Here is a 21,677-nt window from a genome sequence, read left to right on the forward strand (position 1 = left end):
ATGGTGCGGGGGGAAAAAAAATCCCCAGTGATATATATATATGTATATATATATATCACTGGGGATTCAAAAATCTAATTTTGGAAATCAAAAGCTGAACATGGATACCTTTTCATCTTACAGTTCTGTTTTAATTCTAAGCCTCCCTAAGATAATGGCCAAGGTTCCACTAGCTGAAGAGGGGAGAGCATCAAATACAAAGAAATGTGAGAAAGAAAAGCACATATTAACATATTTTGAAATATTCCTATAAAACTGGCTCTAGCTAACTTAAAGGAAACATTTTGGAAGGCTATGAATTCCCAGAAGACCAGAGGGAAGCTGAGGGATAAGTTTGAGAGTAAGCTGATTCTAGGGTGATGCAGAGTACTAAGATGTGGAAAGCACGAAGTGCGGCGATGCCATGATTTAAGATTCAAAGGCCAGACAGAGAGCTAAGCTTAGGTGGGCGTCTATTCTCTGCCTTTACTAGGGGTTGGGAGAGGTGGTGTCTGTCAGCTTCAGCTTCCATGGTGAGCTGTGTGCACCTGGGTTACCCTGTCACCAACACAACTGTTGTTGGTGGTAGGTTCTAAAGTCTAGTCAGCCTCCCAAAAGGAAATTAGGGTGCTATTAGGAAGCCTTTCTTAGGAAGCACTAAATGGCAAATATATACATCACCTAAATGAAAACAAGGAAAAGGTGGGGAGGAAGGACTAAGAAATAGAAGTGGGGGGTCTCTAAAAATGAGCTCCTTTTTTGGATTCTGTCAAGGAGACAAGAACTCTAGGGGTTGATGCATGGCTGTGGTGCTAGTATGCATCCAACACCACCTCTCCCCTCTGCTTCTCTGCTTCATTCTTGTTCTCTGGAGGCTGCTTTCTCTCCTTCTCCATGTAAATGTCCCCTCTACAGGACCAGAGTTCACAGTCTTCCATTTAAGTAAAGTGCAGATTCAGTAGAGGATCTTAATTTCAATTCTAAACTTTTAAGAGAACTAATTTGATTGGGTTAGTTGGGTATACCTACACCTTATTAGCTATGGATATAGGGGGAATGGGTGGGTGCAAAGGGTTATGTGGCACAAATGTTCCTGTGGGTGGTGTGAGGCTGGCAGTGGTTCTGAGAGGAGAGAATGGGGCAGAGATTGGGAAAACAGGCTAAAAGTGTCTATTGCAGGCTAATGGTATTTTAAGGAGTTACTATACCATAACTTGTTTCAGTAACCCCTTATTATTATTGAATATTCTTTCTCCATTTTCTTCTATTATAAACAACTATGATAAAAATACTTGGAGTTAAATCCCATTTGACCCTCTTTATGAGTAATTCCTAGAAATGGAATTGCTGGTGCAGAAGATCATTACATTGTAGAACTTTTGATATATGTTGAAATTGTCTTCCAGAAAGTTTGCGTAAATTTATGCCATCTCTAGATACCTAAAAGTACTAATTTTTCTGCATTCCCACTTGGCTATATTAATTTGGTTATTAGATATATTAAAACAGTTCATTGCTTTAATTTACATCTTTAATTCCAAATAAGGTTGAGCCTTTCTTTTCATAAGCATGTTTAGTCATTGTGTTTCTTCATGTCTTTTATTTATTGTCCTATTATTGTGTTAATCTTTATGTTACTGATTTTTAAAGACTCCTTAGTTATTAAAACAATAACAATCCTTTGTCTTACATGTCCTCAGTATCTCCCTAGGTTATGGTTTGCTTTTTGAGGTTTTATATCTAGATTTTTTAAATGTAGCTTTGAGGTAGCTTTTTTAAAACCCATGATTGTGTCATGTAACTCAAAATTTAGGCAGAAGGAAATTCTTTACAGAGTTATTTGATTTATTTTATTTTATTTTTGTGCAATATGATGATCTTTTGATCTACTTTCTGCCTTTAGGAAACAGAGTGTCTGTTGGCCAAAGCCACCAGAAGTGAAATATAGGGAGAGTAAAGCTGTAAATTTATGCACAAGTGATGGTATTGATTTGTTGATAGATTTGGTCACATAAATCCGAGATGTAGATGATCTATGCTCATTTTATTTAGTCACTTAGGGATAGGAGAGGAAGGAAACAAAGGGAGTGGGTGGTAATTCAGCACCAATTTTTAGCATATTGTCTCTGTTTCTAAATCTCCCTTCAATTTTCCAGTGATGTTCAAAGGTCAAGACTTTGCTGAGAGCTGACCAGAATTAACTTCTGTGTGTTAGATGGAAATTGGCTCAGAAGCTAAAATGTAGTGGGAGGTATTACATCTTCTTCCAAGAGATATTTGGCTGAGAGGCTGCCAATTTATGTGCTATGGAGCTTTTCAGATTAGAAAATTAAATTATTTTATCTTTGGCTTTAAGAAATAAACATGTATCTTCAAGCTTTCTAGCCCTGTCTGAGTGACACCATACATACCTCTCTTAAGTTTTATTTTCATCACCATCTGACAAATATTATTTCATTTTTTATTGTCATAGTAAGGATTAGTCTTCTTGATTTTATAGACATCCAGCACAAGCTGGATAAAGGAGTATTATGAGGATATAGTGGTTTAATTCAAATTGCTATCAAAAGTTCACTAAGGATAGAACTTACTAGATGTACACTGTCTAGTTTATAACTGGTGATGACTTTTTCCCCAGAAGGTTCCTCTAACACCTCAAACACAGCACATCTGAACTTTGCAGACACACCCTAGGTTGACTTCCAATGAGTCCTACTCTCCTATTATCCTCTCTTTTTGAACATTGGCAGAATTTGTGGCTTACTCCTAACCAATAAAACATGGCAAAGGCAATGGGAATTCACTCTTTTGATTAAATTATATTATATAGCAAAGGCGATAGAATGTTATTGCCGTGATTAAACTATGTTGTGCAAAACTGAGCTAGAGTGTCTTCCATTGGCTTTGAAGAAGCAAACAGGCATGTTGTGAACTGCCTATGGAGAAGACCATATGGTGAGGAACTCCTTCTAAGACCTGAAGGCAGCATCCAGCTAACAACCAAATAGAAGCTGGAACCCTCAGTTATTCAGCCACAAAGAAACAAATTCCGCCAGAAGCCTGAAAAGGCTTGGAAAAGTGGATCTTCCCCAGTCAGGTCTCCAGAGGAAAACACAGCCCAGTCAACACCTCGATCACACCCTTGTGAGCTCCTGAGCAAAGAATCCATCTCAGTTGTGTGCAGACTGATGATCCACAGAAGCTGTAAGATAATAAAGGGACATTGTTTTAAACTGCCAAGTTTGTAGTAATTTGTTACACAGCTTATAAAATTAATACATAAACCTAAACTCATGACTCTCTTTCCTAGGCTGCTTGGATTTTCTTTTAATCAGCACAACTATTTTCCTAGTGAAATTCATCTTTGATTCGTGAAGTAAAGCAGTTGCCAAATCCTTCTGATTTTATATTTAAACTGTCTTATGTATGATTCCACTTGTTCATTTCCTTTTCCATTTTTCTGATTTATATCCTTACTACTTCCTACCTAGACCACTGCAGATGGTTTCCTTCCCTGGGCCTTTACTGTATCTTTGTCCTGTGCAATGCTGGCACATTATCCCACCCAAAGTTGTGCTTCTCAATACACCTTCTACATATACCAGTCCCATGAAATGCCCACCAGAGTGTAAGCACCAGGAGGGGAAGAAAGGAAGCTGTTTGGTCCACCATTGCATACCTGATGTGTAGTATGTAACTCAGAAAATAATGAACACACAGATCAGAACATTTCTGGCAGAAAATTGAGAGCATCATAAAAGTAAAAGCCTGATTTTTTTTGCTTCAGTTTCCAAGAGTCAGAACAGACTCAGAACAGATATGGGATGTAAGTGGAATGACCATACATCCCATTTTAGTCTCTCTTTTTGACTCAAAGTCATCTTGATAGAGACGATAATTTTAAGTTGGTGGGTGGTGGATGAGGTGCTAGTGCAAGAGAATACTAGATTAGATAACCAGGCAGCTTTCATGCTTCCAGTACATACTTCCTTCTTAAATACAAGTGAATTGAGAGGAAATTTAGAAATTTGTGAAGATGAATATTCTTGATTTTTTTTGTTGTTGTTACACCACTGCAGTTTGCCAAGTCCTTTCACCCTGATTGTAAATCTCAAAGGGAGTTCAATCCCATGTGTTTCTGATTAGTTTGCAGTTGAATTATCCAAAAGTTTTGTAAGAACCATTTTAAGTACAAAAAGAAACTTTGTAAAATAAATCTTTTTTAAAATTTAAAATTTTATTCATTTAATTTTTTTGCTTGCTAATTTGGGGGAGAGGGAGTTAGTGGCATACTAAAATGAGTAGTGAGAAAGAATATTTTGAATTAGAACTAGGATTATGAGGAAATCTCCTTAAAATTAACAAAATAATCAAATTAAGTCTTAAAACATAAAATTATGTTGTTCATATCAATATTGAGTGTGGCACAGTAAAATTGCTTCATTTTTGGAAATTAACCTCTGCTTGTAATTAGCATCCACATATGTTAGTAAATCTAGCAATTATATAGTATTAGATTTCAAAAATGTCTTCTGTTTTCTTTCCAGATTAGAGATTATTTTAAATACTTGGTTGTATATCATTGAATATTAATGAAATCTTTTTTCCATTAAATGAGTCATGAGAATGTCTAAAAGCAGAGAGAGTAAGGAAGTATTAAGCAAGATAGAGACTACCCAGGTTATCAATCTGTCTAAATGACTGAAAGGTTATATATGAAATTCTGATATGTGTGCAGTAATACCATCTACTGAGTAAATTTGAAATTGAATGACTGTATGTAAAAATAAAAGTTTATAGAATTGTTACATTTTAAGAAGCATTGCAAATGTTTTATATCATACAGAAAGCACACAGACTAATGAATTGTTCTCAAAAACTCCTTTTTGTCCCATTTTTTGCTACGTTTCAGCATCTCAGACCCCTGACTGAGAGTACTTAGTATGTCACTGTGCCTGAAACTCAGGGAGTGATCTTCTCACCCCATTGGCTCTGTCAGGTAGAGAATATATTTGGTCCAGATTTACTCCGATGGATATTATGTCTAAGTATAATGGCAGATATCATGTATAATGAGAACAATAACTTAAAATTATGAAACGAAATTGTCTTATTAAACATTATTTCTTAATGTTCTGAAATTTGATGCCAGGAAACATCCAGGACTGGAGCATATCTCTTAGTGCACAGCTCTCTGTTCTTATTTTGAACCATCACCTACTACATTCAACACCTCTTAATGTGGCACAAAGGATCTCAGCATCATCATTAACTTGCAATGAAATTCATGCTTACCATATTCTATGAACAGACCAGGATTTTATAGAACATATTTGATTCCTTTGGGAAACGTTTATTTTGGGATTTCTGAGCAGATGCATTTCTGCAGTTGAATAGCAGCTTGCCAAGAAGTTTCTGAAATCTAGCTGTTTTAATTTCAAAAAATCCGAACAAGTGGTATAAGTTGCTGACCATCTGTTAGTGTTCTTACAGCGTAGATTACTGCCTCGGGTGGAGTGAAGTAGACAATGAATCCTCAGGTGCCATTTGGTTCTAGTATTCTATTATTCAACACCTCAGATTCATTTATTATTTCATGAAATTTATAGAAGTTTATTTTGGGACTAGCTATGCATAGATTTGTGTCATTTAGGATGCATAAATAGACTTCTCAAAGCTACTTCTCTACTTTCACTAATATTTCTTCTTAATATCTGATGGTCAAATATTTTTTCAAGAGTGGAGAGATAATACTTCCCACATCACGTTAGGCTTAAATTATAAATCCTTTAAGGAGAGAATATACAACAATTTAAGTTTTCACTAAGGTAGTAACGACTGACCCTGTTCAGTGAACAAATTTTGACAGCAGTCTCCAGGCTGAAGGTGTGAGGAAGGACAGACACCTCACAGGGGAAGGAGAGCCACAGTGAACAGAGGGTGGGAAGCTTTTCTCTCTGTTTTTTAGAGTTGGCCTGTCTAGTTTTATGCCTCCTGAAGACAGAAAAGTATTAGATTCAATCCACAACTTTAGATTTGATAGTTAAGTACCCCAAAGTGTAGGAGAGTACCCTTAAGTGGTTAGAGTGCAATATTATTTCTCTCTACAAATGTTGGAATTCTTTCATTATTTTCCTTAGGCGAAAAAGGGCAATCAACCTACAAATATTTAAGTTTAGCAATGAATTACATGCTATAGGAAATGTAAAAAAGCACAAAAGGCAACAGCCATTTAAAATAATACATAAGGAAAGGGAAAGCTAATCTTAGAAATAAATCACCATTCTAATGAATTAAGACCAAAAATGTATTTTTGCATCAAATTTTAAAATGTAAGTCTTATAAAAATTACTTTGTCACAACATCTACATTTATTGACCCAAAGTAGGCTATTGTTTAATCAGAAAAAAATTAATAGTAGTAAATACTGATTTTTCACGTACAGTAATAATATTATACGCATGGGGCAAATTAGTTTCTGTTTGTTTCAACAGGCCATTTATGACCTTATTAGGAGATGTTTTAAGGGTGTTTCTTAGCATTTTGGACAAAATATTTGTACTCCCTACTGAAAATAGCTTAATAGGAAGTCCCAAAGGAATCTTGTCTGCCTCATAAAGTTGCTTTTAGAGTTTTGAGTTTTTGGCCTCCTCCTTCCAAATGCACAGTGGATATACATTCTAACTCCAACTTCAAGTTTTGGAGATATAGTATATTTCTCTTCCTAAATAGTGGACTTTTGCCCAATTTTTTCAACAGGGGGCAATTTGCTGCATTGAAGTACTTAATCTCTTAATCCATAATTTTTAAGTGGTGAAATATAAATGAATTCCTTACCCTATGATTCTTAATACAGTTAACACAGCTTCTCTTTTTGTACATAAAGACACACGTACACTCTTTTACCACCATATATATACCAACTTGAGAGGCCATTACTATGACTGTTGAAAGTGTGGCATCAAATTCCTGCTCTACCAACTACCAGCTGTACAACCTTTTAACACAGGGGTCCCCAACCCCCGGGATCTAATGCCTGATGATCTGAGGTGGAGCTGATGTAATAATAATAGAAATAAAGTTCACAATAAATGTAATGCACTTGAATCATCCCGAAACCATTCCACCCCCCCCTACTCCCCGGGTCCTTGGAAAAATTTTCTTCCATGAAAATGGTCCGTGGTGCCAAAAAGGTTGGGGACCACTGTTTCAGCAAATTACTTACCCACCATAACAATTCCACTTCCTGGTCTGTAAAATTGTATCACAGTAATAACACCAGATACAATTGCTGTGAGAAGTAAATGAGACAGTGAAGGTAAAGTTTGCAGCATAGCACCCTGCACATAGAATGTTCTTAGTAACTTTTAGCAATTTTTTTCCTAATGTTAATTCATCCCTTCCCAGGAGTTTGTTAACTACATCTTATTTTGCTAAAACAGATGCTCTCTGTTTACTGAAAAATAATCTTGTACAAGTAAGAATTACAGACTAAATGTCAATTCATGACCAAGTACAGGACATACTGAGGCAATTATCTAGTGAATGCAGGGTATACAGATAGCCAACCTAAGCAATTTAGAATCTAATATGGATGTTAAAATTAATGTTTTTAATTTCAGAAAGTAGAACTGGTTGTTATACAATATAATAACAAATCTTACCCCTGAAATCTTTGAATAAATGCATGCCAATGGCTCATGGTGGTATAAACACTCATTTTAATATGTTAACAATTTATTGAGATAAGTAAGTATAAATAAAATGAACTCTGGGAAAGTGTGTTTGCCATTTTTTTTTTTAAAGTCGAACCATCTAATTCAAGTACAGCATTATGCATCAAATTCTGAAAGAGCAAACCAAATAAGATTGAAGAAAGAGGGATCATTAATTTTTTAATCTCTAGGTCATCTTCTAATTTATTAGCTATTATGCTATATGTGGCATATCTTTTTATTATATATGTCTTTAATTTGTATAAAAAAAGTTTTACATATACCTTTTGTTGAATTTATCCCTTGGGATCTACCTATTTTATATTTTGAGTGATATGTTTTAAATTTAATTTCTAAATGTTTGTTGCTGGTGTGTAAAAATGGAGTTAAATTTTCGTATTGATTCTACATCCAGTAACCTTTGTTAAAATATTTTGTTTTGTTTAATAAAGAACAAATAATAAATTTCATCGAATGATGTTTCTGTATTTTACTGACACAATTATTTGGTTAATCTATTCATATGATGAGTTATATGAAGTGATATTCTATTGTAAATCAACTTTGTAAGTCTGGGATAAATCAACGTGGTCATGATATAATAGTCTTAATACTTTTCAGGATTCATTTGGCTAATATTTGGCTTAGGATTTTTGCATGTAGGTTCATGAGTGAGTTGGCCTGTCATTTTCTTTTCCATGCTGTCCTCAGATTTTGACATCAAAGTTATGCTGGCATCAAATAGAGAGTGTTGTTTTTATATTCTTTGGAAGAATTTATATAATATTGTAAATATTTATATTACAAATATAATATTTGTTCCTTCAGTGTTTGGCTAGAATTCAGTGGTGAAACCATCTTTGTCTGGTGTTTTCATTTTGGGTGAAATTTTTCAAAATGATGCAATTTCTTTAAACCATTCTAGAAAACTTCAGCTTTTCTGATTTTTTTCAGTTAGTTTTAAGATGAATACATCTTAAAACTTGTCTTAGGAATTTGTCAATTTTATCTAGACTTTCAAATTCATCGGAATAAAGTTTTCTTTTATATCTCCTTATCATCGTTTAAATATCTGCAACAATGAAACTATACCTTCTTTTTCATTCCTAATATTCACTGCATTTGCCTTTGTTCTTTATCAATCTCATAAGAGGTTTGTCAATTTTATTAATCTTCACAAAGAATCATAATTTGGCTCTTTTGATTCTCTCTTTTATATGTCTTCCTCTATTTAAAAAAAAACAATTTATGCTGTTTTTATGTTTTATTTTTATTTCTTTTTGAATGGTTGCTTAGCATTCATTCTGAGCTTTTGTTCTTTTCTAATGTTATAGAAGTTCAGACTTAAGGACTTGGCACATGAGTTTTGATGTGTAGCACTTTTTGTATCTTTCAGTTCTAAATATTTTATAGTATTTATAATAATTTCATTTTTTGACCCATGGGATATAGGTTATTTCCTTCCAAATATATTGTTTTTTCTAATTATCTTTTTGTTTCAATTTTTAACAAAATTTTATTGTAGACAGAGAACATGACCTGCATGCCTCAGTTCTTTCAACTTTGTTGGGTATACTTTTAAAGCATAATATGGTCACTTTTACAACATATTTTGTGTATGTTTCAAAGCTTTTGTAGTTGGCAGTTGGTGGGTATAATGTTCAGTTGATGTCCATTAATTAACTTTTGCTAATTATGTTTTTCAAATGATCAATGTCATGTTAATTTTATTTCATCAGCTGTTATTTTAACTATGAGATAGATATATATTAAACTCTCCCATTATTATTGTATACTTATCTCTTCCTGTTTTTCTTTCAATTTTTTATTGCCATATTTTGAGGCTCTGTGGTAAGTTCATGCAGGTTTAAAACTGTTAAATCTTCTTGAGTAATTGAATCTATTAACATCATCTAATTGCCATTTTGTTCTCTCAATTATTTTGCTATGAAATCTATCTGGAGTGATGCTAGTACCTTACCACCTTCCTTTTTTGCTTAAATTTGGACTAGTACATATTGTTTAACTCATTTTATTTCCAGATTTTCTGAATCTTTAAGTTTTACATGTCTCATAAATGCTCTAGGCTTTTTGTTTTTTGCTTCTTTTACCTTATGAGGCTAAAGCATTTTATTTTTATTTTTATTTTATGTTGGAGCATAATTGATTAACAATGTTGTGTTAGTTTCAGTTGTACAGCAAAGTGATTCAGTTATACATGTACATGTATCTATTCTTTTTCAAATTCTTTTCCCATTTAGGTATTACAGAATACTGAGCAGTGTTCCCTGTGCTGTACACTAGGTCCTTGTTGGTTATCTATTTTAAATATAACAATGTGTACAGGTCAATCCCAAACTCCCAGTCTTTCCCTCCCTCCCACCCTTCCCTCCTGTTAACCATAAATTCATTCTCTAAGTCTGTGAATCTGTTTCGGTTTTGTAAATAAGTTCATCTGTATCATTCTTTTTTTTTAAGATTCTGCATATAAGCAATATCATATGATATTTGTCTTTCTCTGCCTGACTTACTTCATTTAGTATGATAATCTCCAGGTCCATCCATGTTGCTGCAAATGGCATTATTTCATTTTTTTAATGCCTGAGTGTATGTATCCTTTCAACAGAAATATAGATCAAGGGAGCAGGATGGAAAGCCCAGAAATAAACCTGTGTACCTATGGTCAAATAATCTACCACAGAGGAGGCAAGACTACAGTCAAGGAAAGACAGTGTCTTCAATAAATAGTGCTGGAAAAACTGGACAGCTACAAGTAAAAAAATGAAATTAGACCATTCTTTAACACCATAAACAAAAATAAACTCAAAATGGATTAAAGACTTAAATGTAAAACTGGATACTATAAAACTCTTAGAGGAAAACATAGGCAGAGCAGTCTTTGACATAAATCACAGCAATATCTTTTCCAAGGCATCTCCCAGAGTAATGGAAATAAAAACAAAAATAAACAAATGGGACTTAATTAAATTCAAAATCTTTTGCCCAGCAAAGGAAACCATACACAAAATGAAAAGACAATCCACAGAATAGAAGAAAATATTTGCAAACAATGTAAGTAATAGTGGATTAGTCTCCAAAATATACAGCAGCTCATGTGGCTCAATATCAAAAAAACAAACAATGAGCAAAAGACCTAAGTCAAAAAATGAGTAAAGGCCCAAGTAAACATTTCTCCAAAGAAGACATACAGATGGCCAAGAGGCACATGAAAAGATGCTCAACGTTACTAATTATTAGAGAAATGCAAATCAAAACTACAATGAGGTATCACCTCACACCAATCAGAATGGCCATCATCAAAAAACCTACAAACAATAAATGCTGGAGAGGGTGTGGAGAAAAGGGAACATTCCTACACTGTTGATGGGAATGTAAATTGGTACAGCCATTATGGAGAACAGTATGGAGGTTCCTTAAGAAAGTAAAAATACAGCTGTAATATGATCCAGCAATCCCACTCCTGGGCGTATATCCTGAGGCTAACGCATTTTGGGTTAAATTCGGTCTACTTGCCAAATGCCATAAGAATGAAAGAAGGCTGTAGAACTCTACTTAACTGTCTGTATCCTTGCTTTTACCTAGTGCTGAGACTGCCTTTTAACCTTGCCAAGTCATTAATGATTTTTAAGAGTACATATTTATTCAGAATAATTAGCTGGTTTCAACAGAAGTTTGATTCAGACAGCTTACCATATTATAACAAATTAAATTGCAAAATAGTAAAATTTTAATCCACTAAATTTTATAATTTAGTTATAAGATGTGGTAATTCATATATATTAAATAATTATTATTGTATTATTTTTGATGACATTCTAATTTTCCTTCATTTATACACTTTACATACAGTAAAAATTACCCATCTTACTGTATATTTCTGTGGGTTTTTTTTTTTTTTTTTCCTGTGGGTTTTGACAAACCAACAGCTTAGTATTTTTTTTGCTGTTGTTGTATGTTTGTGTAACCACCACCACAGTGAAGATATATGACAGTTCCATTACCCCCAAATAGTCCCCATGTCCCTTTGGAACCAGCTCCTTGCTCTGCCTCCAGCTCATGGCAACCACTAATCTATTTTGTGTTCCTATAGTTTTACTTTTTTCAGAATGTCATGTAAATTGGATCATCCAGTATGTAGCTTTTTAAGTCTGGCTTTTTTCACTTAGTACAATGTATTTTAGACTTGTGTGTATCAGTACTTAATTCATTTTTACTCCTGAATGGTATTTCATTATGTGGATGTACCACAGTTTGTTTATCTAATCACCAAATTAAAGGATATTTGTGTTGTTCCAGTTTTGAGAAATTACAAATAAAGCTGTTATAAACTTCTGTATACATATTATTATAAAAATTAAATTTTCATCCTTGAAGTGGGATTGCTGGACTGTATTGTAAGTGAATACTTAACTTTCTAAGAAACTGTCAAACTGTTTTCCAAAGTGGCCATACCATTTTGCATTCCACTAGCAGTGAATGGCAGTTTTGATTGCTCTGTATGATTGCCAGCCTTTGGTATTGTTTGTTCTTTTGCTTTTACCCTTTGTAATAGGCAAGTAGTGGTATCTCATTGTGGTTTTAATTTGCATTTCCCTTATAACTGAAAAGGAAAAAAGAAGGAAGGAGGAATCACACCTCAAATGAAAAAATGAATTCAGAATGGACCAATCAATACCTAATGTGAAATCTAAAGCTATAAAGCTCTTAGAAATAAGCACAGGAGAAAATCTGTGTGACTTTGGATTAGGCAAAAATTTCTTAGCTATGACATTAAAGCCATAATGTATAAAAGAAAAATTAATAATCTAGAATTCAGCAAAAATAAATTATTTTGTGTTTTGGAAAGACAAGCCACAGAGTGGGAGAAAATATTTGCAAATCACATATCTGATAAGGATTTACACCAAGGATAGATAAAGGACCCTCAAAACTCAATAATAAGAAAATAAATAACCCAATACAAAATGGAAAACATTTTTGAGTCATTTCACCAAAGAAGATCTTCATATGACAAGAGCATCCCCCAACAGAGTGTAACATTTGTTACAATTAATGAACTTACATTAACAAACACATCATAATCACCCAATGTCCATAATTACATTACAGTTTACTCTTGATGTTGTTAATTCTTGGGTTTGGACAAATACATAATGACATTTCTCCATCATTATAGTATCATACAGAGTATTTTCACTGCCCTAAAAATCATTTGTGTTCCACCTGCTCATTTGTCCAATCCCTGGCAACAATTGATCTTTTTACGGTCTCTAGAATTTTGCCTTTTCCAGAATGTCACATAGTAGGAACTGTATATGATATACGTTTTCCTTATTTTCCTTTTCCTTTTAGCTTTTTGTGTCTTTATACTTAAAGTGGGCTTCCTTTAGGCAGCAAATAGTTGAGTATTTTTTTTTAACATAATCTGTCAATCTTTGATTTTTCTTTAGAGTGTTTATATCATTTGCATTTAAGTCTACCTAGAGGCCCCTCTATACACTATACAAGGACCTTAACTGGCATGGGCACCATTGGAGAGTAGACAGTGACGAAAACTTTTGCTGATGTGTTCTTCAACAGCAACATTTTACAGTAGAAAAAAGTCAGAGGCAGTAGTGAAGTCATTGTGCTTTCTAGTAATCTCTCAGGCTGGCATTGGGAAGCAAGTTCTTTTGGAAGTAAGTAATCTTATATGGTTCTTGGAAACATTTTGTGAGTTGGAGGAAGTGGAAGGTCAAAATACAGGAGTAGAGAGAGGATGTGGCTTTTCAAAAGTGTGATACTAAACTTTCTGATTAGAATAATTGAGGTTATTAAACTAGAAAAGTAAAATAGACATGACTATATTTGTCTCTATATACGATTTATAGAACATGTAAGATGTTTATCTTAAGTTTTGATGACAAAAATATAACCATGCTGTGACTGCAGTTTTTAACTTGTTACTTTTACTGATAAAATAAAGACATTTTTCCCATGCCATTAAATAATTTTTTGTAATATAGTTTTCTATGGATCCATAATTGTCTATTTTATGACTATACCACGATGTATAGAACAATTTCTCTTTGATGGACATTTGAGTCATTTTTTTCTATTTTTCTATTTAACAAAAATATCCCTGGTATATATGTATATACATACATACATGTATAAATAATATATAAATGTGATATATAACATAAATATAATACAAATACACATTTATCTAATATAAATGTATACAAATATGTGCACACACATATATATATACACATATATATGAATTTTATACGTATATAGCATATATGTTTATGACCATATCTTTTGTATGCATTTAGGATTATTTCTTTAGGATAACTTTCTAGACATAAAACTTGAAGCTTCTGAAATATGTATTGAGTACAGGTTAATTTTATCTGAATGTGAGAAATCAGAAGAAATTAAATAAATTTAGTATAAGAACTGTAGAAGGTAGGTCTTAGAAATTATTTAGGCTTGGATCTATGATTTGCCTGACATTATTAGATAAATGTTTCTTTTTCAAAATATATGATTCTAGGCTCACAACTCTTCTGTCTTCTTTCATTTTTAGGTCCTCTTTATCATAGTTGAGTTTCTTTTTCTGATCAGCATTTAAACCTTGATGATCACTGGGCTTTAAAACTTGTCTCATTGTTCTTACTTTATACTCTCAACTTTGATGATCTCTTTCACACTTGTATGTAAAGAATCCTGAGGACTCCCAAGTCTAGCTATCTAGACATTTCCACATGAGTATCTTACAAACTGAGCTCTGTATTTTCTCATATCTTGTACTTTGTAATTAATTAATGATACACCATTCAACCAAGTAACTATGCCAGAACTTCAGTCATCCTTGAATCTGTATACTGCTTCATCATTCAAACCCAATCAGTCCCTAAATTCTGAATTTCCCTTCTAAGTATTTGCTCTAATTATTATCAGCTATTCACTTGGTTAATTCTTCTCTGATTCAGGCTCTCATAATCTCTTGCCCAGTCTTCTGAAATAGCTTCTTGATTGGTCTCTTTGCTCCATTTTTATCCTCTCCAGAATAGCCAAAGTAGTAAATTTCAAAATGTGAAGGCTCTTTATGTCATTCCCTTCCTTTAAAACTCTTCTGTGTTTTTAACATGATCTTAAGAGAATGTTTAACAGTTGCCTGCATTTTCCTTATTTGTAAAACACAACAGGAATAAACTTAAGCCAGCGGGGAAGAAAAGGTGGTCTTTTTCACCCCCATTACTTTTTATTTCCCAGGAAGCTTTAGTCATTTTAATAAAGCAGAAAAAATAAACATGAGGTATTTATCAGATAGGGTTCTCCGGAGAAGCAGAACCAATAGGAGATTTTATATATAATTATTTTAAGGAGTTGCTCACACAATTGTGGAGGTGGCAAGTCCAAAAATCTGTAGAGCAGGTTAGCAGACTGGAGGCTCATAAAGGAGTTGACGTCTCAGTTTTGAGGCAGAATTTCTTCTCCATGAAAACTTAATTTTTGCTCTTCACGTCTTTCAACTGATTAGATGAGGCCCACCCACTTTATAAGAGTGTTCTTTATTTAAAAGTAAGTGATTGCACCTGTTTACCACATCTACAAAATACCTTCATAGCAACACCTAGATTAGTGTTTGATTAAATAACTGGGTACTCTAGCCTATATTAGTGTGTGTGTGTCTATATATATATATATATGGGCACACACAGAATAGTTAATAATAGTTAACTCTATGTCTTGGTATTTAAGACAGGTTTATCAAGGAAAGACTATAACTAAAAAGGAGTAAACATCACTCAGAGATGGGTAAATTGAAGGTTTTGTCTTCACTTTTAGTGAGAGTAAGCATATCTTTGGTTAGGTGGAAGTATAATGCTATCTTTGCCATTATACTAATAATGTTATCTTTAGTCATAAGTTAACATAGGTAAAAGATGAAATGGAACCTGAATTGACAATGGTGTGGATACAGCTAGATTGTTAGCTGTCAACTTTGCATTATTTCCATTCCTAAGGAATTGGATTTCTCTAGTTTGCTGATCTCTAGTGAGGAACTCATGTAAGATTTGGAAGGCAGGGTGGAAAGGCCATTATTCTAGGGAGGTGTGGTGGCCAGATGTGGTGGCTTTGCAGATATTTCCATAAGTGTCTCTTTGAGGTCATGGCAACCTGATGTGGCAGCTTCATAGAATTTACCATCAGCTCATATTTCATAGTTACATAGTGTCATAGTGACACTGAGTCATAGTGACAGCCAGATGTAGCTTCTCAGACTTCTCTGCAAGCTCTAATTTCTCCAGTGGTCTAGGTCTTTGGGCAGAAGTCATTGGTGGCTGAGCTTCCAATCCTTTGGTTGCAGTCTCCAGACTACCTTCCATATTTATGCAAGCCCTAATTCCTATATTAAATTCCTTTTATTCTGGTAATGTTGTAGTGTATCTGTGTTTACTGATTTTACCTAGACTGCTGCATATGCTGAAACTCAACAATTATTCAGTGGATTATTTATGCAAAAATGGGTAGATTAAAGCTATAGAGTAAACAATTTGCGAACAACTCTGAATAGGTAAAAGAATTTAGTATATAGCAAAGCTAGCAATTCAAATTAGAAAATAAAGACATTATTATTTAATAAATGGTAATAGGATATTTGGTTAAATATTTGGAAAAAATAATGATAGACATTTCATAGTTTGATTTAAAAAATTTTCAAGAAAACTAAAGAAGTAAATTTAAAAAATCAACCTGGCAGAAATTAGAAAAAAATATTTATTTTTTTGAGGGAAATGTTTTTATGGCATCAAAGCAAAGGAAAATACATGTAGGAAAAGTTTAACATAAGTTAAATATAAGGTTAACAATATGAAATTTTAAAAATTTAAAGATAAAAAATATACATGTAAAGATGAAAGGAAATTTAAAAACTTCTCCTGAAAAATTTTAAACATGTATATCAAGAATTATAGTTTTACAAATTAATAACCCAAAGTGTGAATAGTATTAATTGTCAATTTAGAAAGAAAAATACATGGTTAAATAAATTTCTTATCATTAGGAATATAAGAAATAAAAAATCAAAATAGTAAAATCTGATTTTCTTGTTTCTCAAGTTAAACAGGGCTTTTATAAAGATAACATATATTGCTAACAAGGGTGTGGGTAAGTAATGGTAGTCAAATTTTAAACTAATACAAACTTTCCTAAGGGCTATGTGGTGATTAGTAAAAGGAACTTAAACATTATTCATATAATTTGATTCTGTAATTACTCTTGTGAGATTTTATATCAATGAAATAATTTTAAGTATGCAAAAATATTTATGCACTAGCAAAGTAATCAAAATAGTATTTATAATTGAAAAAAAAGTAGAAACATGACCAGCATTAAGACATTGATTAAATACCGATGAATATTCACATGGTAAAATACTATGCAACAATTATATATAGTACTTTCAAATAATAAATGACGTAATAAAAATTTCAAGGCCTAATTTTTAAAACCAGAATACAAAAAAATATATACATGGGGATGAAAATTTGTGAAAGTGTTGGAGTGAGCTAGTATATGATTATTCATAGAGAAGAAAAAGATTGAAGAAAACACTGAAATCTTAATACCACTATATTTTACAGTAACTCTAAATGGAATATAATCTATAAAAATTTTTAATCACTATGTTCATCTGAAACTAATATAGTTGTAAATCAACTCTACCTCAATAAATAAATAAATAAATAAATAAATAAATAAATAAATAATCTTTGAGGGAAAAAAATGAAACTTAATTACATAAACCCATGGGCCCTGGGTTCAGACAGATATACAGTGAATCCTGCATTTATTCACTTGTTATTTATATGCCACTCCATCTAAATTTTGCCATGCTATGTTTATTGTTTTGCACTCTACCTAAGGATCAGCAAAATCTTTCTGACAAAGGCAAGATAATAAATATTTTAGGTTTTATGGGACAAGAGGAAAATCACAGATATTATGTAGCTAAATATGTAACAAGGGAGAATACAAATTTCCACAAAATTTTTATTGACAAAATTAAAAATATATTGACAATAATTGTAATTTTTTGTACTACCAATCCACTGATGAGAATAATGGCATTCTTTTTCCTCTGAATAACATTTTTTTAATTGGGGCTCAAAGTTACTGTTCTCTATCATCAAAATTGATCATGAATATACATTTGTTAATGCTGCTCTGTAGTGAGACTTCTTGTATTTCACTTTGAAAATGCCTTTTTACATAGACAGGTATTACCAAATGCTGATATCTATCCATGAGCATGTAATTTAATTAAGCATAATTATTGTTTAGAAAGCATTTCTAGAATTGTATTCAATTCTTCTCCATATTTGTATTTTAATATATCACTGCATTGCAGATTAATTGCTTCCAATTGAAGAAGGTTAGCTGGAAGCTGTTCAATTGAAAAGTTAAATGGATTTTGAAATATGAAAATTTTCTTCTTATTTGTATTTAATTTTGAAAAAAATGCTTCTGGAACTGTAGTTTGAGGTCAGGACATAGATCTGTTATAAAGTTGTATTGGACTGGATCTCACTTCTTGTTTTAACTTTTGAAAGAATAGACATATATAAAGCAGCTAACGTTTTTTGTGATTCAAGAACATAAGTTGTTATTGACATTACTGAAGTATAAGTTTCACATATAAAGTGCTGGTTTGCCTTGTAATTTAAGATTAAATTAGTTAAGAAACATATTTAATTCTTCTTAGCTAATTTCTAAAACATTCTATTTTAATAATAGTGGCTGAGAGTGGCTTTTTTTCATTCCAAAAACTTTCAGTCTTAGCCCTGAGCGCAAAAACTTTCAATAAAAGTTTATTACTGTTAAGTCATTGCACTTCTGTATGGTAAGGCAAGTCAGGTTTTTTAGCTTCTATTTCTGACAAAAACTCACAGAAATGATGGTTAAATCCATGAAAGTGAGTGTAGTTCACCATTGATACTACTAGGTTAATGACAAATAATAAATTCAATTATTTTCTTCAAAGTATTTGCTGATGAGTATTACAATGAATAAACACTTTATAGTTTCACAGTTTTATAAATGTGTCCCATTTTTTGCTTCATACATATTTTTACTACTGTCAGTTGTAACACATCTTAGCAGATTCCACTTCAGATTGTATTGAATTCGTGTTTTCTCAACTTCTATGAAAATATTCTCATCTGTGCTTGTACCAATGCAGAATTTTTGGGACCTTGAAGCTAATTCTTTAGTCACTTCAAACTCAGTATTAACTCAAGTCATCAAAAATCAAGAAAAAACACTTGAAATTATTTGCCTTATTTCTCAATCAACTATTGATGTTGCTTCTAATGTCTTCAATTCTTCAAGCAACTGTTCTAGTGGAAAGGCTAATAGTTTTAAACAAGTTTATTTCTTCTAGACACATTCTTCAATTGCTGCAATCAGTTATGATTTGACTAACTCACCATTGAAAAATGGCTTTCCTTATATGGCTAACAAATGAGCTGCTCAGAAGCTTAATTTGGTTGCAACTTCACTCCTGATTTTTTAATTTTGTGTAGAAATTCTGCTGCAGTGAGATATTCCATGTTAAGTTTTCTAATTTTTCTGACTATTAATTTCCTGTGAGTTGAGAATATTGCAACAAGTTCTTAATCTGGAAATATTGACACATTTTGTATTCTATTAGTAAAGCTATAGTGTCATTGCATTGCAAACACAGTGCTTTGCCATATACCTCAGTTAAAAAAAGAATCCACACTCCATTGTGCCTTAAAAATCCTGTCTTATACCCCAGACCTGGCCCCACCCACCAGCAAGCCAGCAGCCACCACAGCCAGTTAGGTCAGGGGACAGCCCCACTTACCAGCAGGCCCACAGTAATCAGCCCTACCACAACAGAAGGGTCCATGCAGCCAACATAGGGAGCACCCCTGGAGCATAGCTCTGTGACCAGAAGGGAGAGTGCTGCTGGGCCCCATGGGACGTCTCCTACATTAGGCCAGTTCTCCAAGATCAGGAAATATAACTGACATACCTAATATATAGAAATAAACACAGAGAATCAGGTAAAATGAATATACAGGCAAATATGTTCCAAATGAAAGAACAAGACAAAACCTCAGAAGAACTAAGTGAAGTGGAAATAAGCAATATCCCTAAGAAAGAGTTCAAGGTAATGATTATAAAGATGCTCAGCAAACTCAGGAGAATGGATGAACACTGTGAGAAGTTTAACAAAAAGCTAGAAAATGTAAAAAAGAACCAAACAGAGCTGAGAATACAATAACTTAAATAAAAAATACACTAGAAGAAATTTAAAAATTGGATGATACAGAGGAAAGATCAGCAAACTAGAATACAGAGTAATGGAAATAACCTAAGCTGAACAGAAAAAGGAAAAAAAGAATTTCAAAAACTAAGGATAGTTTAAGACACCTCTGGAACATCAAGCATACTAACATTTGCATTACAGGGGTCCCAGAAGAAGCGAGAGAGAAAAAGCGTAAGAGAAATCATGTGAAGAAGTAATAGCTGAAAAGTTCCCTAACCTGGGGAAAGAAACAGACGTCCAGGTCCAGGAAGTGCAGAGAGTCCCAAACAAGGACCCAAAGAGGTCCACACCAGCAAATTATAATTAAAATCTCAAAAATGAAAAAGAATCTTAAAAGCAGCAAGAGAAAAGCAACTAGTTATGTACAAGGGAACTCCCATAAGACTATCAGCTGACTTTTCGGCAGAATCTTTGCAGTCCAGAGGGGAGTGGCACTGCATATTCAAAGTAATAAAAAGGGAACGCCTACAGCCAAGAACACTCTCCTAGGCAAGGCAACCATTCAGCTTTGAAGGAGAGACAGAGAGTTTTAAAGTTAAGAAAAAGCTAAAAGAGTTCAGCATCACTAAACCGTTTTATAAGAAAAGTTCAGAGGAACCTCCCTAAGTGGAAAAGAAAAGACCACACAAAAAAGAGAAAGGAATCCAAACATAACAGAACAGAAACAGACTCACAGATAAAGAGGATATACTGGAGGTTGTCAGAGAGGAGGGAGGTGGTATATGAGGGAAATGGGTGAGGGAGATTAAGAAGTACAAAATTCCAGTTATAGAATAAATGTCACAGGGTTGTAATGTACAGCATAGGGAATACAGTGAATAATAATGTAATAACTTTGTATGGTGGCTGATGGTAACTAGACTTATTGTGGTGATCATTTTGTAATGTATAAAAATACCAAATAACTATGTTGTACACCTGAACCTAATATAATATTGTAAGTCAATTATACTTTAAAAAAAAGTATGGTCTTCTGTTTGAGGTCCACATTTCTATTTTTGTTTTAACATGGTAAGTATGCACTGGTAATAATAATAATAATAATAATTTTGCAATGTGGTGATATGCATGGCACTCAAACACTGTCAAGTTCTAAATGCTTCATTGTGATTTGTAGTATACCAGATAACACTGCAATGCAAGGGGAGTACCACATTCAGTTCTTGTGCTGACTATTCAACTGCATTGTAGCAGGAGAGCAGCCATAGGCAATATCTAAATGAATATGTTTCTGTTCCAATAAAACTTATTTATGAACAATGAAATTTGAATTTCATATAGTTCTAATGCAAAATATATAAAATAGTATTTTTGTTTTGATTTTTTAAAACCACTTAAAAATGCAAAAAGCATTCTTAGATCATAGGCCATATAGGAACAGGTGGTAGACCAAACTCAGCTTACAGACTTTAGTTTGCCTCCCCCTGTTCTACCTGAGTCAAAGTATTTTTGTTCCCTATGCATCTCATGCAATTTCTTTTCTAGTTGCCTTTTTGATTTATGCTGTCTCCCCTATCTGGAATTCCCTACATTCGTTGTCCATCCCTACCTCCACCTTTATAAGATTAACTGCTAAAAATCCTTTAAGACCAGCTTACTTCTCCCTTTCC

General features: G+C 33.2%; 1 long non-coding RNA gene across 1 annotated transcript; it reads right to left on the reverse strand.

Moving 5' to 3' along the window:
- Positions 1–1,897: 1,897 nt before the first annotated feature.
- On the reverse strand, positions 1,898–20,365 carry LOC130852558 (uncharacterized). Its single transcript, XR_009053377.1, has 3 exons — positions 20,285–20,365; positions 19,600–19,770; positions 1,898–3,181 (listed from the first exon to the last, which is right to left on the reverse strand). It is a non-coding gene; the product is annotated as an uncharacterized LOC130852558 (long non-coding RNA).
- Positions 20,366–21,677: the final 1,312 nt, after the last annotated feature.

This window comes from Hippopotamus amphibius, chromosome 4 (genome assembly GCF_030028045.1).
Source record: "Hippopotamus amphibius kiboko isolate mHipAmp2 chromosome 4, mHipAmp2.hap2, whole genome shotgun sequence".
NCBI classification, from domain to species: Eukaryota; Metazoa; Chordata; class Mammalia; order Artiodactyla; family Hippopotamidae; genus Hippopotamus; species Hippopotamus amphibius.